At 45.8% G+C, this 27,369-nt stretch overlaps 1 protein-coding gene across 1 annotated transcript in view; it reads right to left on the minus strand.

The window, feature by feature from the left end:
• Positions 1 to 18,664, minus strand: part of SOX5 (SRY-box transcription factor 5) — a 590,818-nt gene extending 572,154 nt beyond the window's left edge. Inside the window, exon 1 of the mRNA XM_054281898.1 lies at positions 18,574 to 18,664. The gene's annotated coding sequence lies outside the window, so the exon portion shown is untranslated. The remainder of the gene's footprint in view (positions 1 to 18,573) is intronic.
• Positions 18,665 to 27,369: the final 8,705 nt, after the last annotated feature.

Here is a 27,369-nt window from a genome sequence, read left to right on the forward strand (position 1 = left end):
GGAAGGAGAGGGAATGTGGGAGGGCAAGGAAGGAAAGTTCAAGATTCAAGGAAGATAATAAAGAAATCTTCCAGCACAGATCTGGATCTCAGCCTCAGATCTCTGCCTTCCTTTCCTGCCCCTGTATGCAGCAGCCAAGAGGGAAAGGTAGTTCTGCTCCACAGGACATAAATGACCTGGCAATGCATCCAGGAACATTTGCTCTCACAGATTATTTCCCCTCCACAATGATTACTCTTACTTCACATTATTACACTCAACGCACACAGAGAAGAGTGCCCCACTCCGTCACATCTTACCTAAAAGAAACAATAAATATTTTGTTTCTATGCATCAGAGTTAAAAATCATGAACTATTACTCTTAATATGTAAGCAAAAGAAATTAAATATGTAAGCAAAAGAAACAAGTCACAGCAATGGCAAGCTGCAAAATACATGTATTTACAAATCTACAATTCTCAATTCACTTATTAAAAAAGCCTCATGAAAAACTGGTCCTCTCTCTTGAACAGAAAGGCAGCAAAATGTTTGTATTTTAGGTGTTACTCTGAGAGCTCAAGAGACAGTTCTGGACCAAAGGAGAGCATGTTCCCACTTCGCCTGGGCCACAGAAGAACCCTTGCTAACTCTCTGCTGTACCCTCAGGGCATGCTGCATGCATGCTGCCTAAAGGTAGCTTTGAAGACCTAGTGGGGGAAAAAAAAGTAAATATAAATAATCCTTAGGATTTTAAATTCATTTTATACCAACTGTTTTCCTCCTGACTGTACTTGGCCAAAACATTCTCCTGTGTTAAAGTCTATGATGGGAAAAAAACCATTTCAATCTTATGTGCTATCAAGACTTTCTGAAGTATTTTGATAAGCACTGGCTTTTAATCAAAGATTACAACATCAGCAGAGAACTTGACGTAGCAAGTCACTCATGTCCCTGGGGTATGCAGTCTATATTTTGTATACTTAGTCTCAAGACACCTCTGCAGCCCAGTGTGAGCCAGGCCCTGAGACAAGGACATTACCCCAAAAGCTTTTCTGTAACCTGCACAGCTCCCTGAGAATGCAATGGGTGAAAGGCTGAACACACACAAGGGCAGCACCCCAGTGATCTGCAAAGGATGCCACAGGAGCCTGGATTTGGCCCATCTGGTGTTTTCATATGCAAGCTCCAGCTGGAAATATTGCGCTAGAAACATTACCATGGTCCCCAAAATGAAGACACATCACAAAAGCAATCCCTTAACCAATTCTGCACGAGGAGGATAATCCTCACACCTCCCTGTGCTTCCCCTAATGCAGCTTGGCTCCCAAAGAAATCCCATTTTCTTGCAGGAGCAGCATTCCCACCAGGAATACTGTCTGCTGGCAGTGGCAGGGTGCTGCAGGAGTAAATCCAGACAGACAGCTCCCACAGAGGAATTTAAGGAGCACCACATCCCATGGGGAAACCAAGGCAGAGGTGTACAAGGAACATGTCTGGGCCACTCTGTGGATCAGCACAAAGCCGAGATCAGACCCATCACCATGATGCACTGGCAGCTGAGAAAAAGAAAATAGAGGAGCTTCAATACTTGAGATGACAGCAAGAGAATTAATTTTTTGATGCGGTGTTTTGTTGATTCTTTCGTCTTGTCATGTACAGCAGAAATAATGTTCATAGGATTAGAGTAAACTCACAGCAAAAGACTCTTATGATTATTAAGCATCTCAGCTTCAATTTGATGTTTTATCACCTGCCAACCTTGCACATCAAAAATGATTTTTGTGTGTATTTGAAATACAAAATTTACAAAATATCAGCCCAGAATTTAAAGCACTTCTTAAACACATTCGAAAAATAAGTTTAAAATGTCACTGAAGCTACAAAGAGGAAAAAGCTGTCCATTGCTCTTATGCAATAATTAATTTTCATAACAGCCCTTGTTATGCATTAGTTTTTATAGAGCAACAAAACATAACTGCATACTATTGTTTAAACATTTGCTGCATATGCCAGAAGAGTAAAGGCTGGAAATAAGTGTAAAGGATAATACACAAAACGTAGCTAAATGTATTTTATATTATGGATCCATAATACAGAATGCAAATGATTCTGACTAAGCATTCACAGGAGACAGTCTTTAGGGTGCATGCTGTGAATGTATATTATGAATAATGCATAAAACTTGGCTAAATCTTAATGAGTCCATTGACATCCTATGGGGTCCACAGGAGCCTCAGATCCCAAAGCATGGCAGTGGCACAGCGCTCTCCTCCCCCACTTCATTTAAAAAATACTTGCTTAAAACAAAGGAAATTAAAACACAAAAGAAAAAGCCCTTAGCTGTGATTTAACTCCCATATGATGGCAAATGCAGAGTCACAAACTCTGGCTTCCTTCACTCTGTTGTGCCTCCATGTTCCACATTGAACCAGGGCACTGTATGGCCTTCCTGTAGGGCTGCATCAGGTGTGGGACACAAGTTACTCCTAATTCCCAAATTCATGCACTCAAGGGCCTCTCCACACACAAAAGAAAGAGGATAAAAGCACCCCTATTATATTTTTTCTCCATTCTCCTTCCCTAATTCCCAGATTCCTTAAACCAAATAATCCATGCAGAAGGTGACAGCAAGAAATATGGGGGGAAACCATCCCATTTACTAGTTATAGCTACTCCAAAAAAGCAACTTCACATGCTGAAGGACATTAGCAATGGCTGCAGTCAAGAGGACAAAGAACTTGACCAAAGAGAAGCTATTTACAGTTTCTAAGTACAAAACCAGAGTAAGACAGAAATCTCCAGCTCCCGAGTGAAACCGTAAGGTTGTGCCATTCCCTCTGAGTGGATGAGTATACCATATTCTGTAGGGAAAAAAAACCTTGGCATCAAGCCCCAGTTCCACTCAGAAGTGTGAAGATAGTTTTTGTGTGTCATGTGCTTGGAAATAAATGAGTGGATTTTTCCTATAGCACAAATACAAAGAAAAATAACTGATTAAACTCTTGTTTATTTAGGGTTACGAGCCCTCAAATTGGTTGGAATAGTAATTAATTAATACTTGCAAAACCCACAAGCGATGGTTAAGTCTGTACGTCCTTAAACACAATAAAACCAAGGAACAAAAGGTCAAGAGCCTTCCCCAGCAGAGCAGAGTGGGACTGTGCTCGAGCTCTCAGCCCTGCCCACCCTCACCCTGCACTCGGGCGGGCCAACACTGCCCTCCTCAAGGACCACTTGGGTGCTCAGCCAGGCAGCCTGGGCATGGCCAACACAAAAATACCTGTGCAGGGCCCAAACTGGTGGAATAGAGCCCACCCAGCCCAGCCTAGCACTGCCCTCCCATGGAACTGAAGGCGGCACACACACACCCATGCACCCCAGACTGGGCAGGAGTCTTTGTTCTCTCCCTCATGCCCCGTCAGACCCCAGGTGTCCACACTCACAGGGGCCAGCAGACCAATGGAGCACTTTTCACCCCTCCAAATTTCAGCATCAAAACCTGCCAGACTAGAGCAACAAGAACCCTTGTTACAGCTAGAGCAATAAGAACCACACACAGAATCACCAGGCTGGAAGAGACCTTCAAGATCATCAACTCCAAGCCAGCCCCAACACCTCAAATGAACCCTGGCACCCAGTGCCACACCCAGGGATGGTGACTCCAGCACCTCCCCTGGCAGGCCACTGTCACTGTTGAGAGGGCCAAAATACACAGAATATCCCCACACAATTTCAGAAAGCTTCAACCCAAACCCAGTAACACCTTACCTCCTCAGAAGGCTTCAGGCATCTGCCCACCCACAATAACACCATTGCAGTTTGGAAAACCTTCCCGTCCCTCAGCCCAGGCTTTTGTGCCCTGCTGCTGATGCCCTGCACCTGTGTGCCCTCGTTACTGTTAATGCTGCTCACCTGTGGGCACAGCTGGGGCCAATTGGGGATGATTGGGCACAGCCCCACCCCAATCACCCCTAATTCTGTGCCCAGAGACCATTCCAGAACTTTCTCACCCTTTGTGTAAAAAACTTTTTTCTAATGTCCAATGGAAAATCAATACCAAGGAGAGAGAAAATATCTGGGTGTTCAGCAAGCATTTTTGAACACACACACACACACACACAAAAAATGTGCTTAATCCAGCTTTTGTTTTCCTTGTTCCAACTTGTTACAACAACAACAAAATATTCAAACGTGATTTCTTTTACATGAAAGCATTCAACAGAAAGATCCTGGAGGAAAGTAAGTGATGGAAAGAGTTCCACTGGATCTGCAGCAGAATCTGGCATGCAACATGCACGGAGAGAGCAGGGACACACCTGTGCTGATCTCTGAGTATATCTGTCTGTGTATTTGAGCATTAATACACAATCTCATTTTACACCATAACCATACCCTTTTCTTTTGATAGCAGGTGAATTTTTGTGCATCTATAAAATGAACCCAACTTCTTGTGGAGATGTAAATTTGGCCCTGATACAAAACCACATATTTACACACACATAGAGATATATTCTAACCAAAAGCAAGGGCCAGACTTTCACAAGAACAATACTCCCAAAGCATTTTACCTTTGCAACCCATCCTGCTACTATTTCTACTCGCTGCTACAGATATCAGCAGTTGTTTCCTCGCCTCCTCACCCCTCCTGGACACCAGGGGAATAACAGAGAAGGAGTCTCCTGGTAGCACTTTCATTCCCAGCAGGAAGCACCAGCGTTTGTGATATCCATTTTGATACAAAACCTAAATTAGGCCTCTGGAAATAGGTAATGCATAAAAAGAAGCATTTTTGTGCCACAAGATTATTATTATAGGTTACTGTTAACCCTTGGGAGATGGAGGTGAGTCCTGCAGCTCCCCACTGGGCTGAATATTTGCTGAGAAATCACAAGCACTACCTAAGCAGATATTTCAGGTGTGCTTCATGCTAAACAGAATGATCCTGTTGACCCATCGTATTCTGATAGCCAGTTTGAGAGCAAAGCATTGTGAGTTAAACAAAAAGGATCAGCACAGCATGCGCATGCTGCAACTCTCCTGTGCAAAGAGAAGATTTTAAAGGGGCTGGATGCAAGGACAGCTGTGGAATTACAAATGCAGAGTTCAAACGAACAAAAAAATACTATATTTGGGAGCTGCCCAAAACACATTTTGCCTCTTGGCTCCCTAAAATTCTTCCTTATGGCAAAGTTTCACAATCTAGTGAGAAGAACCACATCATTCAAAAAGGAAAATATAAATCCAAACCTTTAAGTGTTTTGTAGTTTTCAAGTTTCAAATCACTGCAGATTAAAGTTTCAGGGCTGGAAGCCTGTGTGATTTATCCCACCTTCACAACTGCAAATCATAAAGCTGTACAAATCATAAATTAACTTTTTTCCTTCAGAACCAGCATCATACCTGAAGTTTGGAGAAGTGGTCAATAATTTGGATTCAGTGAGCCAGGCTATTCTGCACTAAAGCTGCACCACCTCCTGTTGTGATACAAGTTGGCCCAGCATTGCTCATTGCCTGACTTACTCCCATAGCAAAATGAGCCACACAGGAAACTCAGTCTGTATTTGCCTCCACAATTAATTCAAGTTCAGCTTCTCCCAAGCATTCCTCTTTCCTTCAGACTTCAAAGGGCTATAAACTGTGATCTTAAACGCACAACCAACTGTGTGTCAATCGGTTTTCACTAAATATAAATAAATATTTTAGTAAACTGTGGTTGCTACTTGTTAAGCCTGGGAAAAATGGAGCCTTGCAGAAGCCTGGAAGACAAATTGGATCTCAGAGCCTCACACATCCTCCCATTTGAATCCCTGTGCCTCGTATACCTGCAGGAATAACACGGGAGAAGCATTCCAATAACTTCATGTAGTAGCAAGGCAGGCTGCTGCTCTCCTAATAAATTTCAGCTTTATAGCTCCTTCACTCCAAAAGCCACATTCTCAGCTATTCCTGCACACTGAAGGGGCAGTCCTGTGCAAGCAGTTTATTTCACAGACCTTTCTGACTACTGCACTGGCGACCAGAGCACACAAATCTCTGCACCCCTGCGTGGGTAAACATTCATAAAAATATCCTCCCATCAACAGAACAGTTCACATGAGCTACAGCTCACCACGAGGAACAACGACTCTCTGTTTGGCCTGGAGATTTTCCTACAGCCATGGAAAGGCACAGGGAGGAAGCCAGAAGTCCTAGCAGCTCCTTTTGCACTCCACCATGAGGTTTGGCATGGCTTTTCCTAGACAGCCCTCTCTGCTCTAGCAGCTCTGACATCTGCACATTGCATTTGCCCTGTTGTGCAAGCAGGGCTATTTCCTCAGAGATAAACAGACATCACCAAGCCCACGATGCCTGACACAAACAGAGCTCAGACCCAGGCTTCCTTGGGCAGCCCAGACCCATCCCTTTCACTTGCAAATGTGAAGCAAACTTGGCAAGACCCAAAGGGGAAAAGAAGGAAATTATCTTCATAGAGAAATGGGAAGGGAAAATCTCCCTCCCTCTCGCAAGGCACGCTTTTCTGAGCAGCTCTTTGAATCATCCCTGCTCACAGACAGTCCCACTCCTTCAGCAGTGGAAAACCAATACAAGGGTCCTGTTCCACTCCTTCAGCAGTGGAAAAGCAGTACAAGGGTCCTGTTCCACTCCTTCAGCAGTGGAAAAGCAATGCAATGGTCCTGACATTCGATCCCCCAAACATTCTGTCATTTCAAGGAGCAGGCTCCTCCGGGGCTCTCAGACAGAAGTTTGCCCAAATGCCTTTAAAGTACATACCTGATTCTGCCTTTGTCTGCTGTGCTCCCTGTGCAGCTGCATTCCCAGGAAAATGCTCCTGTGCCCCCTTTCCCCGTGGTTCCCACAGCCTGCTCAGGGCTGCATTCACTGCTGGCGCTCGGCGGTCACGCTTCTTCCTCAGCTGATGCTTCCCTTCATTTATTCTGAAGTTTCCAATGTAAAACAAACAGGAACACCACCTTTCTGAAATTACTGCTATCCCACTGTCCTCCAATGCAACATTAACAAGAGGCAATATTCTCCAAAGCTATGAAGCATATACTGCCCTAAATTACATTGCAGTTGCTGCCCTGAGCTTACACATTTTTGAATAGGAAGGCTCCCAGGGATCTCTCTCTCTGTTCTGACTGCATTTACTGCTTTAAAATATTTTTAACCCAGACACTGAAGTGCCAGCCTAGCAGCCCTTCATGCTAATCCTAGCCTGGGTGGCTGTTCTTAAGGGAAAGCATTCAAAAATTGTAGCAGTGCATCAACTTTGACCCTTTTCATTTAAAACATGAGACTTCTTTTTTTTTTCAGGGAAAAAAAATTAGATTCCAGAGGGAATCACTGAACTCTGACCTGCTTAAAATTAGTTTTGTTTTAGTGCCTGTGTGGTGACTCAACAGGCCAATTTTCCAGACACTTAAGACTTCTCTGCTCCTGAAGATTCCAGTTCAAGTCCTGGACTCATTGCCTGGGGTCGGATCAGAACACTTTGTTCCAGGGCTCCAAGCAGTGAATTCCCAGATCCCCATACCCTTGCCAGATGCTGGCATGCTTGGTAATAAGTAGGGCTGCAACCAAGCTAATTATATTTTTTTTAAAAAAAAATCTGTGAAGAGTTTTGCTTGCAATACATATGTTAGACCAAAAGAATTTCCCTGCAAAATTCGGCAGTCGAGAAATGTTTACATGGCTCTGATAAACATTTCATGATAAGCTGGATTCTTTTGGGGGGGAGGGGGAAGATGTGTACTTTGGTCTTAACAGCGCAGCAAATAATTCTCAAATGGGTCTGGCTGAGTGTATCCATCTCACTGGGAATAACTGATTTAATTTTTTTTTTAATCTGTCACAGGCATTACAAACACCAAATGAGTCACCGTAGACTCCTATGCTGCAAAAAATAGCATCACAACACTTCATTTGCTCCTCAACAGGACTTCAAGTGTAGTGCCTGGTATCAAAAAGCCTTGTCAGTTAACAAATTAAAAAATCCCAGGAAATGACACCCCAAAACAATCCCTGAAAAAATTACTTCCTGCAGAAGTTTAACACCACCCAGCACAGCAAAGCTCATCTAGGAGCAGTAATTTTCCTCAATTTCAACAGAATTTTTCAGTTTAATCTCACCATTAATTCTCTAGCATATACTTTCTATCTTTCACCAAAGTATCCCAAATGCCAAAACAAAAACCAAATACCCAAATACCAAACAGCCTCAGAAATCTCCTATAAAGTGAGTGAGCACTATTATCCCCATTTATAAGTCCACAGGAATTAAAGCAAAAAAGATGCTGAGAAACTTTGGCCATGAGGCAAGAAGAGGCAGCCCCAGAGCCAGAACCTGGGTGCTGGTCCACATTAAATGGCATCTGTTCCATTTCCATCCCTGTTTCACAGCCATCATGGGAAGCAAAGCGATGCCAACGCCTGTAATCACTTATTTGACAGCTGCTAACCCAAAGAACACGAAGGCAATTTATACACCATGCCCTAATCTGCCTGCATTTGATCATGGATGAGCACAGCTCCAGTGCAATTCTGTTTTTCCAAGTAAGAATGTAGCTTTCTTCCTTTTTGAGAAAGCAAGCGAGGCACTAAAAGACAGAGTTTTAACACGCAGTCATCAATATGCTCCTCTTACAAATACAAATGTAAAACAGTAATAACACAAACAGTGAGGCACACTGTGCTGCATCAACAGCACCACTGCCTCCTGCCCAGAAACCCTCCTTCAGCCTAGCAAGGCACTCCCCGGGCACACAGGACTGGCCTGTCACCCCAGGTGACACCATCAGGCCAGTCAAAGGGAAGGCAAATTCTGTGACAACACACAGGGACTCTGGGTTGGGAGCATCCTCCACATATCTAACCTCAAGATCTGCCTGGTGATCACAGTTGAGCATAACAGGACCTTAAAAATACATCCAGTGAGGGTAAAAGTTCTGAAGCCAAGCTGCTGAGCCATGGCCAACAGCAATGGCAAATGTAAAGAAGCAACTCATGCATGGTGGTCAGATGTCCAGGTCATGGTTTCTCTGCCTGAGAGGACCTCCCAAAGAACCTCCCAAAGAACCTCCCAAAGAGGAGCTCCCACCCAGGGTCCCCACCAGGGAACCCAGGCTCACAAATCCCCACCAAGGAACCCAGGAACACAAATCCCCACTGAGGAACCCAGGCTCACAAATCCCCACTGAGGAGTCCAGGAACACAAATCCCCACCAGGGAACCCAGGAACACAAATCCCCACCAAGGAACCCAGGAACACAAATCCCCACCAGGGAACCCAGGAACACAAATCCCCACCAAGGAACCCAGGAACACAAATCCCCCCCAGGGAACCCAGGAACACAAATCCCCACTGAGGAGTCCAGGAACACAAATCCCCACCAAGGAACCCAGGAACACAAATCCCCACCATGGCTCCTCCAAGGAGAGCTGTCACCCATGCAATCAATGTGAGCTAACTAGGTTATTCATCACCTGCAAAAAATCCCTGCTGCTCAGAGATTTTTGGATACAATGGTGAAGTGAAGAAGGCTTTCTTCACCGCCCACGCAGCCTGGGCTCAACTCTGCAAAACAAATTTGAGCCGCAGTCAGACTCAATGTCAGACTTTTGCCAGCTGAGCTCCCTCTCACTTCCTCAGTTTCAGGTCATCTGAATACCTTGACAACCTGTGAGGATAAATCAAGCACAGAAGGTGTTTAGGAACTAAACACACATGTCAGGTGTTTCTACAAAACCTACACAAAGTTATATCGAAGCAGCCCAAATTCCAAATCCTTAACAAATATATCACACATTTTGGAAACGGTGGGCAGGGACTTGAAACACAGCCTCACTGGTTATAAAAAATGAAAGGAGACAGAGTAAAGCTGGGAGGAAAGCAGGAGAGAATGCACATTTTTTGCTCTGGAAGACGGATCAGTTGCATGAAGCTTATTTTCACTGGGGTAGACTCTTTGAACAACACTAATCTAAAAGCATATTAAAAAGCACATTAATACATGGGATCTGTTGATCTCCATGCCAGGGATTGCTGGGGCTCCCTGGTCAGGCCTCCTGCCTGATGGAAGGAACTCACCCAGCAATTCCTTCTAACATCTGGTACAGCCAAAACCAGGGCCCAGGCACAGACCCTGCTGGTGCTCATCTTGCATGGAGAGCAAGAAAAACTGAAATAGAAACTGAATATTCCCACTTCCTTCAGCCCTACCAGCTTGGCACCAACGTGCCCACAGGCCAGTGAAGAGAGCCATGGCCATAAACCTTTCCCACAGGCTGGCTGTGTCACCAGACCCATCCTGCTGCATGGTACAGAAAACTGATCCTGTCACTGATGGTTTGTAAAAAATTATTTACTCAAAGGTCTTCCTCAGCACCAGTAAAATGAAAGCTCCCATTCAGCAGAGGGCTGAAGCTTTTGCCCAGTTTCAAGCCCCAGAGGAGACCTGCTGGGCACTTTAGTGGGGCTGAAGTGCTCAGAGCCAGGCTCGGAGCCACGTCAGGGCACAATCCCCGCCCAGCCACTCCAAACGCATCCAAGGCTCGCGCTTTGCTTCTGGAAACTTTGTTCTCACTTTACATATAGTCAAAACCTGACAAGAGCTCACTGTCGGATTATGCAGGAAATCTGCAAGTTTCACCAAGGTGTGATCTTATGCTTTTTCACACATTATTGTATCATGCTGCGCCAGAACACTAACGTATGCACAGTTCTAAAATAACTCGCATTATTACAGCCCAGCACGGCAAATGGCACCCAGAAGAGACTTGCTCCTCAGTGCCTTGCAAACTGATAAGGGGTCACCATTCCTTTCTTATGGGGAGGATTTAAAAAAAGAAAAAGAAGAAAAAAAGAAAAAGAAAGAGAAAGAGAAACAATCCAAACCAAACTCAGCATTTCAAAACCTTTTCCCCCATTTCTCTCTCTTTCAAATGAAACTGTCAATTTTCAGATTTGTCTTTGGTCATGTCAGGGTGGGAAAATGGGATTTAATAACATTTAACTGACTTGCTATCAAGAAGGAAACATATTTTTCTTCTTTCAAACTTGAAACCGACACTTTCTCTTTTTTTTTTTTCTGTTGGCCTACTTTCTTTTAAGTTGCCTTTCAATTATTTATGAAAATGCAATAATGCATTACTTTGCTGTGCAAATGTTTAGAAGAAGGAGATAGTGTCTTTCAAGTGAAAAAACCCCATCCATGGCCGTGCAGAGGTTTGTTTAGAAGCACATTGCAGGTGACACTTTATTAAAAACAATATGCTTTCATTTGCCTCCCAACACACATCCCCACTTTCTTTACACTCAATACAAAGAGGCCCACAGCTCCTCCACAGAAACACCCCACTCATTGCTCTCCTGAGCTGGAGCTGTGACAAACAAAAGCTCAGCACGGGAAGCTGTACAAGGGGCTGAGCCAAAGCCTATCAGGGCTCTGAAAGGACTCGACGCTTTCTGAACAGCCTAAGAAGGCAAAACCCTGTCCTGCTAAATAAAGGAAACCAACAGCAAAACACTCAATGGTTCAGTCAGATTTTTTTAAAGTTTTTTGCTACTTTTTTACTTGAAACAGCTGGATTTGGAAACAGAACATCACTGAACACCAACTGCTGAACTTCTTTCTGCACTTTCTGAAATCCCATGTGGATGCACACTCAGGTGGCTAACCACAGGCTCACCACCTCAAGGTTTTAGCATCAATAGACTAAAACAAACAGCAAATTCTGCCTTGACAGCAGCAGGTACAAAACCAGGCCCATAATGCTCAGATGTTCTTAACAAGAGCGTAACGCAAACTGAAATATAATCAGGGAAATACAACCTACCAGAACAACCTTAAGAAATCCTAAAAAAGCCCTAAATAAACAAATACAACCTACCAAAACAACCCTAGCAAACCCTTAAAACAACCCTAAACGAACTTCCATCCTGAAGGTTTTCAAGCCTCAGCTGTACAAAACCATGACTGTCCCCATCTGGCACAGCAAGTGGCCGCCCGTGGTCCCACCTGGCCAACATCCCCAGTGATACAAAAGAAAAGAAAACTGTAGAAGGACCTAGAGACCCCAAACTTTGCTAGTATTATTAAAAATTTACAATGTCTTCAGTATCACTCCTTGGAGCTGGAATCCATGTAAATCCTAGAGGTGCTGGAGGACACCTCTCACATCCACTCGTTGCTGTCCCTGCAGCTTTTCTGAACAATGTTTAACAACACAGGTAACTTAGGAAATGAACTTTTTTCTTTTCCCCTTTTTTAGAATGACTTAGGGCACCTAAATCGCCCTGCAGGTCATTGGGGCACTGTCTGCACAGTCTGAAAAATGCAGAGGGGCATTGAAATCTCATTCATCTAACTAACACCACACTTGTAAACTCATGTTTTGCTTAATTTACATGACTTTTTAAAGCTAAGGCTATACTTAAATATTGTTCTTAAACAGGGCCATAAAGCACGCCTCTACAACTCATACTCAGGTGCTGAGATAAAAACAATTGCAGAAAACTGTACAGCTACACAAGTATATATTTCCCTTTTTCTTACATGCAAAACCACAGATTTAAAAACTAAGCAAAGCAAGAAGAAAAATCTCACATTCTTAAAACCTTTTACTATTGTGCAACAGCATTTTTCTTCCATCTTGCCTCTTACAGCTACTTCTTTATGCTGTGTTTGCATGGCAGAGGAGCTTGGGTATGCAACTGCTGCTGCTATTCACACCACAGGACCCACGCCTTTACCTCCAATTCACTTTACGTATTAGAATCTGTTGGTTTCTCCATTTTCTACCCCATTTCAGCTTGTTACCTCTCACTAGGAGCCCCTTTCTGGGCCAGCACAGTGCATGAGTTATTAAAAGAACAGTGGGACATCTGTGGAAGGTGCTAGAAGGTGCTTCCCTCCCCTCCAGGGTTCCTCATGGAAACACAGGCACAGCTCTCATTCAGAGAGGTTCTCATTCTGCCTCACACAGGGTGAGACGCTGCTCTAATGGCATCCTGGGACTGGGGTGGGAGGAAAGCACCACATGGAGTGCCCAAGCACAGGTTTGAAATGTGTTGGAGGATCCCCTGCACGCATTTTACTGTGAGAGAGCCTGCAGAGCTGAGCCCCATATCCAGCACATCCCAGGGGATCACTGCACACCTTCCCTGGGCTGCTCTCCTCTATCCTTCAGCTTCCAGAACTGCCAGCTGCCTTTCAGAAGCACCAAACTCACACTCACACATTGGTACATATTCATCAGCATTTACTCATTTGTAGCCTCTCACGAGAATTAATATTATTGCAGAACTTCCATCATCCTGTGCAAACTGCTACTTACCTACAGCAGCCCTGTTTGTGGGAATGCCTCATTACATCTAATTTCAGGTTTCAATTGGAAGCTCTTTTGCAGAAGTGACAAGCACTTCTCTGTTTCTATCCCAGCCCTGTCTGTTCTGTCTGCAGGAGGCTCAAAAGGGATCTCAGCAACAAGTTCCATCAGGAACTCAGTGCTCACCCTACCTGTGCACACACTGGCTGAGTAATCAGTGTGTGACTCTCAAACCTGAATTAATTAATTATCCTGTGCGTGTAAATCTCAACCTCCGGGTGCTGAATGCACCACAGAATCGCACAAATCACAGTTTGGTTTGCTCCCAATCCTCCTGTCCTGCTCCTGGAGGCTGCCTGCACGCAACTACAGACATCAAACCAACCTGCAGCACAGGAAAGAGCACACTGTCTCCTACTGAACATGCTCTTCTTCCAGATTTGAATTTGTAAAGCAGAACATTGCACTAACACGTTCCCTTTTCTGTGACTTAATACATTTTTGATATATTTTGCATAGCTTCCTGGCAGGTGTGTTCCATTTGTTGTTAAACAGAAGGGCAATGGACACATACACTGCATTTCCTGATATTATTTATGCCCTTGTCTATAACAACACGAGCAGCATGATCTTTGATGCCACAGCATAAGGGGGAAGCTCATCTCAGTGAAAAGCCAGCTGTGTGCTCCTGGATGGCACAGCACAGAGTGCCACAAGAGCTGCCTTTCCCTGGCTACCCCAATGTCCCCAGGCTCCTTCCAGAGTCACTGGAGGAGGCTCCACCAGCGCAAGATTTGGGGCAATAATCACTGCCACAGAATAGGTACTTTCTCCGTTTCAGTAAGAAAATTCTTTAATACAGAAGTGAGCACCTGGCTTTAATTCAATCTGCTCGGAAATCACTCGAAAACCATTCATTTTCTATCATTTTCTAATTCTCTTCTCTAATGGCTTCTGAATCTTTTTCAGTGTAAACCTGGTCTATTAGGACTAATCTCCTGCTGGAAGGTCGGTTGGGACATTAAAATGATTTTCCCAGCTAAGAAAAGCAACTCCTCTATTGCCTGACTAAGGCACTGACTTAGCCATGTAATAGGTATTTTGCTTTCATTTAAAAAAAATGGATTGCAAAATTAACTTCTAGATCCTTATTAAGTAAACATTTAATTGGTTAGCTGAGGATCACAAGTGTGTCCCCCAGCCTTTTTCATTACACCGAAAGCTTGCTCATACACAAGGATTTTATAGCAGTGTAAAAGGTAAACTCCATGGTCCTAGTTTAGAAATTGAACCAGTTTAATTAAATGTATCTTTAGACTGACTGCTACAAACCACAATATGGCACTCAATTTAATTTAAAGCTGTTTTGTTCACTTACTCCATGTAGAAATTTAAGATACTGCAAGCCATATTTAAATCTGTTCCAAAGCTTCTGAGCAGAGCAAGCTTAACTGAATTTTGTCCCCTCTCCACCAAAACATGGGCAAAGCAACTTAAAGGAGGAGGAGCTCAGCTAGGAGCTGGCAATTTCACCCTATGCCATCAGCTCTTTGCTGTCCTAGCCATCCTTCTAACCTGCTTAACGCAAAAGCCCGTGCTGAGAATCTGGGTTTAAATTAAATTAAAAGAAATTTAATTAAATGCAACAACTAAGATCACTGCCACTAAGAGCAGCAGTAAGACCTTAAATACAATTTTAGTAATACTCCAGTTCTACCTTGCACATCCCACTAGGCTTGGACTGGCAAAGCCAAGTCCTGAGTACATGGGGCAAATCTAGGCCTGCTGAGTCAGACAGACATGAGCATTCTTAAAACCTTTCAGACTCATTTCAGGTAAAACCTGGATTTCATTTCTAGGCACCAGGAGACAATAATGAAAGTCACTCCTCTACAAGATGAGGTCTTATTTGGCTCATCTTCTGTAAAACTCTGCTCCTTGCAGAAGCTACAAAACGTCATCAAATAGCATTGGCCACTGAGCCTGCTCAGTTTGTCTCACAAACCACAAGAGATTGGTTTAAGTGTTCAGTGTCCTTTCCCAGACCAGTGCAGCATTAATACAACATTAATTCCCAAGTATTTGAACTGAAATCATCCAAAGGATCAAATACTGGTACAAAAATATATCATTTAAATAGTGTGAGGATTTTTCTTTGAGATTTTGCAGGAGTGAAGAATACTATCCTTGTAAAATAACTCTGACCTGCACTTCTCAGGCAATTAATTTCCTTGCAATATAGACAAATACTTTATTCTTCAAACAATAATGACAGAATACACTTTAGCTTTGTCACCAGGATTTCTTTTTATTTAAAAGAACAACAGGAAATGGGAATGGGGGAGGGGAAGAGTTCTATTAAAGGACAATTCACTGAAAGGTCTTTTAGCTGGCAATTGTCAGCACAGCTCAGGGCCAATGGATCAAATTTAACTCTCAAAAGTGCTGATGGTTGTATGAGTCTTCACAGTAGGGGCTGGCGCTCTGGGCCACTCAAGTTCAATTTTTGGTGTTACCACGGGATGGAGGAACTGGGATCTTGGTGAGCAAAGATTTGCTCCGTATTTGATGCACTGGGTAAAGTGGTATTCTTAAAATCACCAGCCTCCCAAGCAGCTAGTAAGCCAGCAGGAGGTTAGTAGGAAGAGAAAGTAATTGTCCTTTGTGCCTCTGAAAATAGCCAATATTAAAGGATCCTCTTATGTATTACCTGCGTTTCAATCTACACTTGCAGCTCAAAGGAAAAGAAAGAGGCTGGAGGAGACAGAAAATAAAGCCGTCAGAAATATTACAGGAGACCCTCCTCAGGCTGCCATGAAGTGTATGGTCTCCTCACCCAGAAACCTGTGCAGCCAGAGGGGATGAGAGCTCTGTGAGCAATGAAGGACTCGCTCAGACAATGCACTTTACATACACAGAGTGTGCTGTGCATGTCCCTGGGCATTCAGCACCAGCCTGAAGAGGCCAGGGACCTGGGCAAGGCACTGCAAGAGGGATCCTCAGACACTTATCCAGGATGGCCATGGTGCAGCCGACACCGTGGGGACTCCACTGTACATAAATCACTGGAAATTCACTTTACATGCAGCCTTTGCTCTCCACACAGTGCCCAAAGCAGGTGGAGTACAGCACAGCCAGCAGCATAATGCTAAGATCTTGACCCGAATGTTGTTATTTGTTAGAAAACTTCCCAAAATGAAGCAGATCTGGCTGCTGATTTCCCTAGTCCTACTGTTTGGTCACAAACCTGAAAGGAAATTTACTTTGGGTCTGGGCACAATGTGAAATGGAAAGAAAACACTCCAAAGCCCCCAGCACTTCAGTGCTACTGGAAAGGAGCTCACTCTTGTTTCAAGCCTCAGTTCAAACCAAATTTGGGTCTGAACTTGACTATATACTGTATCCTAAGTGATCAACTGGACTGTATTATCTAATGTCTTGAGATAAGGAGAATTAAGCAAAACAGATTGCAAAAAAAACCCCTGAACTTACAGCACAGCAGACTTAAAGGCTTTTTGAGGGCCATCCCAGTGGGGTGCAGTGCCCACTTCCTCACCAGCAAGATTCCCACTGCCTTCTGTATGAGAACAGCTCTGCCTGCTCAGGGAACATGTGAGGATCTTCATGTTGAAAACAGGAAAAAGAAAACTTCTGTGTTAATAGGAAAAAAATCCTTGCAATAATACTAATCTATTTATAATGGTCAAAAAACATGACAGCTTACAACAGCGTCAGAGCAGCGCTTTGGCAATATTTTAGCATACTGCTGTATTTTTAGAAGGACTGTTCATTTACTTTCTCCTAAATGCTGCAGAGTCCTTATTTTTCAATAAACGATCTGTGTTTTTTTGGTGTATCATTTGCCAACATCAGAGTGTTTTATCTCAGGGTAAGGAGGAAAAAGCAGAGCTCCTGCACACAGGCTGCTGTGCAGCAGCACCGCCAGGGATGCCAGATCCCAGCTCCTCCCTGCTCTGTGCAGGGAGAGCTCTGCCACTCACAAACCTCCCTGCAAGGCTCAGCAACACAAAACTGCTGGGTTTCCTCACCCTGAGCCGTGAGGAACTGTCCCACTGCAAACAGCAGGGCTGGCAGTTTAATGGTGGTGCTCAGCCTAAGTGGTTCTAGCGAGCAGCGTGCACGATAAGAGTGCAGGGAGATGTGTTTAAGCACTTTTAGGTTTTCTCAGCACAGGGTGCTTTACCATTTCAAAATTCATCTGCAAGCTACCTTCGGTGAAAAACTGCCAAGTCTCACCTGGGCCTACAGGATTGTGACAACAGGATGGTCACAGTCCCTAAGAGCCTGTACAGCCGTAGCTCCAAGACCTGCAGACAAAACCCACAGGCTCCCACTCTCTTTCTAAAAAGCACATACGAGCTTCCATTGCTTACAAAAATTTACACTAGGCTAAATTAAATACATGTGCACCCACATGTTAACTGAATTAACTTGAAGCCATCAATACATCTCAAATGTCCATCTGTTTACACAAGCCACTTGCAGCTTTCAAGTCTTGTGCTCCTCATAGTGTAACTCTCAACCAAAACAGTCTAAGTGCAAGCAGAAAGCTCTGCTGTGAGATTTCCATGCATAATGGCCATGTGTTTATTGGGTTTTCATGTTCAAATCATGTCAGAATAGACATGCTATCCATTTGCAAGATGCAACACATCGTGCCAGCCTCTCCCTCTTGAGCTGCAGAAGCCTTGTAAAACAAAGCTGGCTCTAACCTGGACAGATATTATAGCTAAATTTAAAATATCTCCCTCTGCAATTCCAATGTGATAGCTGTAAACGGTACAGCTTGCAGGACAAAGATTTAATTTCTGAAGCAATAATGTATCTTCCAGATCTGGGAAGGATTAAGAGCAGCAGATACAAGTAGCGGTTTCCAGGTAAGTTTCAGGTGATAAAATACTTTGATGAAAATCTTTGTACTGGCTCTTTATAAGAAAAACTTTGTACTAGCCCCTCATAAGAAGCCGCCTTTTAATCTGAGTGGCTCACTTCAGCAAGGCTGGGCACAGCTAGCTGGATTTAAACTGGGAGGATGAAAGCCAGCACACATTATCCTACAGTTCTACAGCTGGAATCAAACTTCTTTTCCTAATCTGAACTAAACTTAATATTTCACTCTTTGACAGAGATGGAGTGAAATGCAGCTCTGCTAAAAGAACCAAAAAACATTTTCTCTCTAATTTTAGGATATTGCTGGCTTTCCTTTTAGAAGAGGTCAATGTTTCAGCAACGATAGCAAAAGCTACCTGTGCCAGCATGTGATAGCAGCCTCTCAGAGAAAACGGTTCTCATCAGACACCATCCTCCTGGACGTCCCTACTGTATTGCTGTTGATGATGATGATTGTGATGTTGAACGCCTACAAATCTCCCACGTGCCTATTTCGTTGGCCTGTTTTGTTTATAAAAAAAAAAAAAAAAAAAAAAAAAAAAAGCTCGAGGCCATTATTCATGAGCAGTAAGAAAACAAATCACTCTTAGACCTACTCTTCTTGCAGATTCCCACACTTATTACCCAAAATCCCACAGCTCGCTATTGGTTGTACCCTTGACCAAAGTACAGGGCTGAGGCAGCATGCCATCCCCTGGGAAAAGCCGATCACGTTCCTCCCGGCGAGCGGCTCCGGTTATTCTAGGATCGCAGTCGGGCTGGAATAAAGTCCCCGAACTTTTCAGAGAAGGCAGCGCTGGCTCCCAGCGCCAGCGCCTGGGGACCCGCGGGGCCGCGCTCCGCACCCCGCCGGGGAAGTCGCTTTTCCCCCCTGACCCGCTTTCTTTTCGAGGGGAAAAGAGCCGAAACGAGCGAACCGAGAGCCTTCGGCGCCCTTCCAGAGAGCCGCCCTCCTGCTCGGGCAGAAGCGAGGAAGGCGCTTTCCCGCAGAACCACGGAACGATGCTCACGCCGGTGCCCCCACCCCGGAGCCGGTGCGGTGCCCGCCGTACCCCCCGCTCGTCCCCGGCGGCGGCGGCCGCCGCCGCTCGGCACTCACGCACGGAGAGGCAATTACAACAATTTAAAGCTTCCTGTCCGCCGGCTCCGCCGGGATCCCGCGGGCTGAGCCATGCCCGGGCAGGCAGGAGCAGCCGCTGCCCCGCCACACGCGCGGGCACCGCGGCCGCACCGCCCCCGCCCGCCCCCAGCCCGCAGAGGCGGAGCAGCAACGGCAGCAGGAGGAGGAGGAGGAGGAAAGGGGGGGCGTGACAAGTTGTGCCAAACTTCGGGAGGTGTGCGAGCGGCCGGGAGGGAGCCGGCCGAGCTGGGCTGACTGCCGGCCCCGCCGCCTCCCCCGGCGGCGCCCACCCCGCCCGGCCCCGGAGCCCCGCGGGAGCGGCCGCGGCGAGGAACAAAGTTAAAACGGCGGCAGCCGCGCACCTACCCGCTGTCTGTCATGTCTCCTCCGGGCGCGGGGTGCTAAGTGAGACACTGGCGGGGTGGGGAGAGCCAGAGGTGCGGGGAGGGACCGGGAGATGGGTGTTTGGTGAGCTCTTCCTTTCTCTCCCCCCTTCTTCCCACCCCTTCCCCCTTCTCGCTCTCTGTCTCTCAAGGACGAGGTGAAATCCCTTGGCTGGTCATGAGGCGGCTTCAGAGACAAACAACACAATGCGAGTGCAAATAACAAAAGGGAAGGAAAAAAAAAAAAGAAAAGGAGAGGGAGAGGGAGACCGGGAACAATGGGGGAGGAGAGGCTCGCCGCGCCGCGCCGCGCCTGGCCGCCGCCGGCACCCCGGCAGGCAGCGGCAGGAGGAGGAGGAGGCGGAGGAGGAAGGCGATACGGTGACAGCGGGAAGGGGGCTGCGCGGGGAGTCCCCCCGGCACGGCGGGGCTGCCTCACACCGTCCCCGACCTCCTCCCGCCGCGCACCGGGGCGGCCCTGCCTGGCGGCCCCCGGTAAGTGCCGCGCCCGCCGCCCCCGCGCTCGGCCATCGCCGCCAGCACCATCCTCATCCTCATCCTCGCCGGCCGCGCAGGGAGCGGGGGCGGGGCTGCCCGCCGCCACAGCCCGCGGTTCAAAGCGGCGGCGGCGGCACCGAGCCCTCTCCGCCTGCCCCCCTGCTCCGCCCGGCAACTTCTCCGCCGAGCGGGGCTGCCGCGGGTTCCGGGCACACCGCTCCGAGTCCGGCCCGAGGAGCGCTCCCCCCTCCCGCCCTTTCGCTGAGAGTAAACACGCCGAGAGTTGCGTGGCCGTGGGCGTGTGCGCGTCCGCCGGCACCTCCCGCACCGGCCGTCCGTGTCACCGCGCCGCGCTGCCGCACGGACACGCGGATGCCCGCTGCATCCCCTCTCCGCATCCCCTCTCCTCAGCTCCCGCTTCACTCCCGGCAGCCCAGCCGGGCGCAGGAGCCCATTCAGAGGCAGAAGTTTGGGGTCCCTTCCCCTCCGCGAAGATGAGGAGGCGCGGCGCTCCAAGCCCACCGGTGTCCCCGCCGCCCCAGCGTTACCTCGGCGGGACCGCGGCTCCCCGCGCTGCTGCAGCCCCAGGCTCGGGTAGCCCCCGCCGTGTCCCGGTGCCCCGCTCGGCTCTGCCTCGGCCCCGCGGGTCCCTCCTTGTCCCGCCGCCGTTCCCGGGCTGCCGGGGAGCCGGCCGGCCCTGCCGGGGCTCCTGCGTGGTGCGGGGGAGCTGCGCCTGCCCCGGCGCTCGGCCCGTGCCCAGCGCGGCGCTCGCAGCCCGGCCCGCTGCCCCGGGGCTGGAGCGTGGCGGACCCGCCGCTGATAAAGTCACACTCTCCGAGAACCGGGCTCGCCTCCCGCCCGCTCCCTCGCTTGTTTACTTACGGGGTCTTTTATTTTTAACGGAGCAGTTTGTACACGTGCTTTGCCGAAGCCGGCTGGACGGGGTTCGAGCCTGAGAGTGGGAAACGCAGAAATCTGCGCCCTGAGCCAAATTGTTCAAAGAAGAGCAAGTTCGGTTATTATTCATCTCCACGAGGGAAGTCTTATCTTCTACAAATATTTGATACTGGGACAAGTCCAATAATTAACAAGAACAATCAAATAATTTCACTGCCTTCTTGGGGATTTAAAAAGTCATCATCTGGAATTCATGAACATTACAACCTTTTTTTTTCCCCCGTGCTCGGATATGTTACTGTATATGATCTTTTCTCTGTGTGTGTGTCCCTAAGTGATTTTACCCTTTCATGCAAAAAGATGCAAACCATTAACAGCACCGATAATATTCACAACTGCTGATTCAGTGAGACTTCAGACCTCTCTGTAGGAGTGGTGAGAGAGGGTGGTAACTCTGACGGGAAAAGGAGAAAAAAGAAAAGAGCTGGAGGAATGTTTCTTTCTTGGCTTCCTCCCTACCTCTGTGGCAGGAACTCCCACGGGAGTCCTGTGGGTGGGATGGGAGCGGGGCACATGGGAGCTTGGCCAGCTCTGTATGGGTGCAAGCACCAGCTCTCCAGCCAGCCCCACAACTCCTCATAGCCGAGGAAAAGCCAGGCTGGCAGAGGAATGGAGCTTCTGAGCTCTGCAGCAGCATTTCTGCACAGCTGGGGTGCCAGGGAGGCAGCGTGGCTCTCAGGGCCTGCAGTGAGCCAGGCAGGACAGACAGGGAGTGGACAGACAGAGGGCCACGGCCTGATTGTATTCAAAAAAACCAAGCACTAAGCCAGCCTCAAACTTGCCTGTTCTGAATGAAATTGAGGCTTTTGATAAAGGTGGCCACATGGGGGATGATGATGTTTGTCCCTGCACCGTCCCTGTCACCAGCTGTGCCCAAGTTCTGCCTCTGGCTGTCAGAGCTACACCTCCTCAGCCCCCTCCTGCTTGTGCAAACCCTGCTGCTGATGGCTGCTGGAGGCACTGGAACAGCTCAGGCACGAGGCTTTGCTCTGTCTCAGGTCATCTCAGACCTGGGGACTGCAGCCAGACTTCCAGGGATCAGCCTGACAGGCTTTGTGTGTCCTCCCCACATCCTCCAGAACTCTCCTCTATTCATTCCCTGCCCACACCTTTTTTTCTTTGCATGAGCACTGCCCCCCTTTTACTACTTGCTTTGTGCCAACTCCTCCTTACAATCATGATAAAGTTCCTTGCAGTTCAGCACAAGAAAGGAATAAGGGTGGCTGGGTCCAAAACTAATCTGGTGCAAAGAGAAAAAGCCAAATGCGGGTGCATTTTATTTAAGATCAAAAGCACAATGGTGTGAGATTGTATTATGCTCTCCACAGGAGCTGTATTTTTCTAGTTCTACAATAGGATTAAGGTGTTCAGTGGAAAAGAGAATTACAAAAAAAAAAAAAAAAAAAAAGACCAGAAAGAAAGGAAGGAAAAAAGCCCCATTGGACTGCAAGCAGCTGCATTTGAGTTTGTCTAGAATAATGAGGATATTTCATTCCTCAAAGACTCTAGCATCCTATTTCCAAATACTTTTTTAAACAATTGTGAATGCCAATTATAATTTAATTTTTACTATTTATTGCAAATAATTAATTCTGGGGGGTTTTATGTATTTATTTTTTTAGAGGAAGGATGTTGCCATTTCTGCATTGACTCATTTCAACATTTTCAGTCAACCAAATGCTTTTTAGTAGAACCTAAAGACATCTCCTTATTTAGCCTTGCATATCTGAGTGCACAGGATGTTGAATGTTAGCACACACGGGCTGGACACAGCTGGGAGCACAGCTTCAAGCCACTTTTCCACCCTGAATAACTAAAGAAAGCACAAAAGAAAATTTTCAGTGCAACTTACCCAATGAAAGGTAGGCTACTGGGTAAAAATTGCTAGCTATTTTAAATTTGCAAAGCTCTGGCTAGCTCTGTTTCCCAGCGTCAGGGAGGCATGGCCTGAGCCTGGTGCTGTTCTAGTGCTCATGGAACATGGCTGTGCTGAAATGAAAGGTATCACACATCTTTACAGTGAGCAGTGTGCACCTAAAAATCAGTTTGTGAAGGTGTTTTATGCACAGCTCTACATTGGTTTTCCCCACCCACCCCTGAACCTTCAAGTTAAAGTTTTACGTATGATTCTAAGGAAAAATAAATATCTCTGTTCACATAGAGCTAATCTGTCTTTAGTTTTCCCTGGCTTTTTCCCTTCACTGCCACTACTCACAAGCTGCTTCTTGCCTCATCCTCCTAGAAAATTCATAGCTCCAGTTTTCTACTCCACTGAGTCTTGGCACGCTCATTTTCACAAGAGCTGCAGTAAAATGCCACCTTTCTCACGTGGAAATGCTTTGTTGTTACCTTTCAGAGGTATAAATGACAGCATTGAACAGCAGAGTCTGAGTCCTATAAAACAACATTATCTTTGTGCCAGAGTAATCCAATTATTGAGGTACTGAGATAACCTTAAAGCCATATCAAAATGAAGAAACCCCTTAGGAACCTACAAACATCTGTTTTCCTATCAGAGAGCATCAGCACAAGAACACCCTTCCATGGTCCCAATCAGCCCATGCAGCACTCTCATCTTTTACATTCAGCATGCCTTATCTGCTCCTCCATAATAAAATCAGGGTGATGCTTGCACTGATTTCTGCCAGTAGGAAAAGCCTCTGTTGCTTAAATTAAAGCAATGTGGTTCTATGCGGCTCTTGTCTCTGTTCTCCCAGAGGCACTAGAGAATCCCATCTATAATATTTCAAAAAGACATTAAAATAACTTCCTAGGGAACATAAAACATGCTGCTGTTGTGTCCCTGAACAGGGCACTCTCTCCAGTTTCTCGTTAGCTGATTCCTGAAATTAAATGATAGAATCATGTTTCAGCAGAGCAACTGGCAGTTTGAGTCCCACATTTAGGTCCTATTAACTAAATAAGGAATACATTTATTTTTAGTAGAAGGTGCATACAAAATCTAAAAGAAACAGGAAATGTTGATTAAATTAAATGTCAGTGTGGCGTTCTATAATTTAAACTACTGCAGGCACATGGAATGATAAAGAGAAAAGGAAGCCAGCTGAAAAAGTTAGGATACTCACTTTGAGTCGTCCATGCTGAGCAAAAATTAAGTATTACAAGAATCTATAAACAGCTTTCAGCTTCAATAATGGATTAAAGGCGTGAGCCACAATCATCTATCATGCTACCAGTGGTAACCCATAGATTTCAATGAGATTACTCGTATATATAAAAATAATCATAATCTATCAGGACATGCAGATGAATAAAGACAGTCACAAGGATGGATTTAAGAAGCAGGCTGGAATTCATTAATACAATATTTTCACATGTCAAACAGTTAAGTGGGCCCAGATCAGGGATTACAAAGCTACAATTTAGGGCAGATCTTCCCTAATCTCTCTTTTACAATGAGCTCACATCTGAAGCCCACCCCTCAACCTTTCCCCAGGAAAAAGGAGAAGGACCTAAACCCCACAACACTTCCTTTAGGTTTGCTTCTTTCCTAGGCACAAATCCAGTGGAAAAGTTCCAGATTTATTTTTTAATTTCAGCCTTAGTCCACAGTAACATGAGCAAAAATAAAGCTTTCCATCATTCCAACAGATGAATAAATATGTATATTCTCATATATTCCATTTCCAAATCCAGCTTCTTAGCCCACCCCTGACTCTGTGGTGCTACAGAGGCCATCAAAAAATTTAAGCCTCTTCAACTCTGCCCTAATAGAAGAACATGATACCAGAGTTGACACCAGAATTCCTCACCAAGAAGCAGCATTCCAAAATCACAGATTATTCATTGTGATACAGGAAAGGATTAAGTCCCAAACTTTAATTTCACTTTTGTGCCTGCCAGAAGTGAGAGAACCTGCCCAGGATGACAGCTGGAGGTCTCATGCATATATTCTGGCTGTTCCCTTTCCTTCTTGGCTGTTTACTCCACCACTGGGTTAATTAATAGGGCTTTCCATGGAGCCTCCACTGGAGGAAGCCCTTGCAGGATGAGAATCCATGTGGTGCTGCTTGCCTAGGTGTGGGCACCAGCAGGAATGTGTCTGGCATGGCTCAGTGAGGGTCACTCAGGACTAATTAATGAGGGCAGATCGTTAGGATGATGCCTCAGGTTTTAGCTTTTATGTTGTTCAGATTCTGTGCTGCTTCAGTGTGTGGGTCTGGATTTTATATTAGGGGATGGTGAGCTCTGTGCACAGAGCAGGGAGACAAAACAATTCCTGCTCCAGCTGGGCACCAAGGACAAATGATCCCAATCTCAGCCCAGGAGCACAAACCCCGTGGGCTGCAGAGAGAAAAACAAGCAGGGTGGGACTGCAGGGGCTAAAGCTGGAATGGGACAATGAACTGCAAGGTGCAAATGGAACAGAACTGATCCCAGGGACAGACCCCGTGCCCGGCCGGGCATTTTGGGGCCATTTTGGTTCATCTTGGGTGCAGCCCTGGCTGGGCTCTGGTGCTGCCCAAGGTGCATCCATGGAGGAGATGCTTTGAATGAATCCCTGCTTTATTCTGGAACTCTGCCCAGCCTCTGCTCCAGGTCAGCCTGCACAGGGCATAAGGGGCAGTGCAGATGTGGAACTTCAGACCATGAAGGAGTCCAGGTTGTGCACAGCATCCACTTCAAACTCAAACCAAGGCTACAGCAAAGTTTTCAGAGTGATTTCCAAGAGTTTTGGGCACTCTAAAAGGTGACAAAAAATTGTGGCATAGACCTTTCCAAAAGGAAAGGTGTCTTTCATTTTTTACATCTAGCCACGTTTTCTAAAACTGGTGATTGACTGAAAAAGGGAGGCAATCAAAATAATCTGAGACTTCTGAAAATAGAGGCCAGTTCCTGTGAGTAAGTTTTAGCAGGATTGAACAGTTAGTGTCTTATCAGTAGCACAGGAACAGGGATTTGTATATACTGTTTTATTAAGATCGTTATCTCTGCAGTGCTCCTTAAATAAAAACAAAAGAAAAAAAAAATTGCCGTAAAAGGACAGAAAAAATGACTCACTTTCCCGTCGTTTCCAAAAGCCTCTAATTTTCAATATAATCAAGCTTTGTGCCACAAGATAGAGCTTTTTTTTTTTTTTTGGTTAATAGATATTTAGGAGCAGTAATTATTATTAAAATAAATGGGGGGGGGAAATGGTGTGACCTTGTTTAAAATTTAGCACATTGCTGGAGGATTACTCTCCAGCATGTATGCAATAAATAGCACCCTCAAAAAAAGCAAACAAACACAACAAAATCAAACAGAATTAAGTAAAAAATGGCCAAATTTCCAATCAAAAAATATTCTTGCTTAGTAGGAAGTTTGTTCTCTGAATTTGTGATCATTGTTTGAAAAATGAGAGAGCATATACAATTTTTGCTACAGCATATTTCATGCAAACCTGTTTTTGTGCACTACCATCTTTTGTGGAGTAACGCAGCTCCTAATATCCTTAAATTACTATCATAAAAACAAAAAGGAGAGGAGGTTGCACTGCAATGAGATGTAGTTTGTGTTCCTAACAGGGCAATCACTGATTTAAAATTGGCATTGGAGCTCCTTTTGTGAAATGATTGCTGGGTTAGGAAAACAGCCCTTTCAACTGGCAACATGTGAATTTCTAAGGAAGGATTTGGGTTTGGCACTTGCTCTGCTCTGTGCTCACTGTTAGACCTGCACGAATTTCTGTATGTGCATATTCTGTTGCTCTGAATGTATCCTAGAGGAATGCTCATAAGATCACTGTCTGGAAGGTTCAAATAGATCTATATTTTACTTTTAAAGAAAAAAAAAAAAGAAACAAAAAACAATGGCATATAAATGAAATTTTCATAAGAACTCAAAGCCTCTTTTACCTCACTCACCCTCTCACATGCCTGCAGGTCTGCAGTGAAGGATAAGCAGTGCAAAATATTCTCTATTCTGCTTTTCCAGTGTGTGGACATCCAGGCTGCTCACTACAAATGACTGCAGCAGGTGAGAGGCAGGGAGAATCAGGCCCCAAAGATTTTCTGTACTGGATCAGATCAGTGGTGCATTAAGTGTGTCACCTCACAGCTGGATGCTCCAAAATGAACCTGGCTATCTGTGCAGTGCTGTGGGAGCTGCTCTGGCACTCAGGCTGCATCCAGGAGAGGAGAACGGGCTTTGCCTTTTATTTTCTCGGGGCATCTAGTCAGAGCTGCCCTTAT

Source organism: Melozone crissalis, unplaced genomic scaffold, assembly GCF_028551555.1.
Source record: "Melozone crissalis strain CALT ecotype California unplaced genomic scaffold, PUWL_Pcris_2 ptg000033l_1, whole genome shotgun sequence".
Taxonomy (NCBI): domain Eukaryota; kingdom Metazoa; phylum Chordata; class Aves; order Passeriformes; family Passerellidae; genus Melozone; species Melozone crissalis.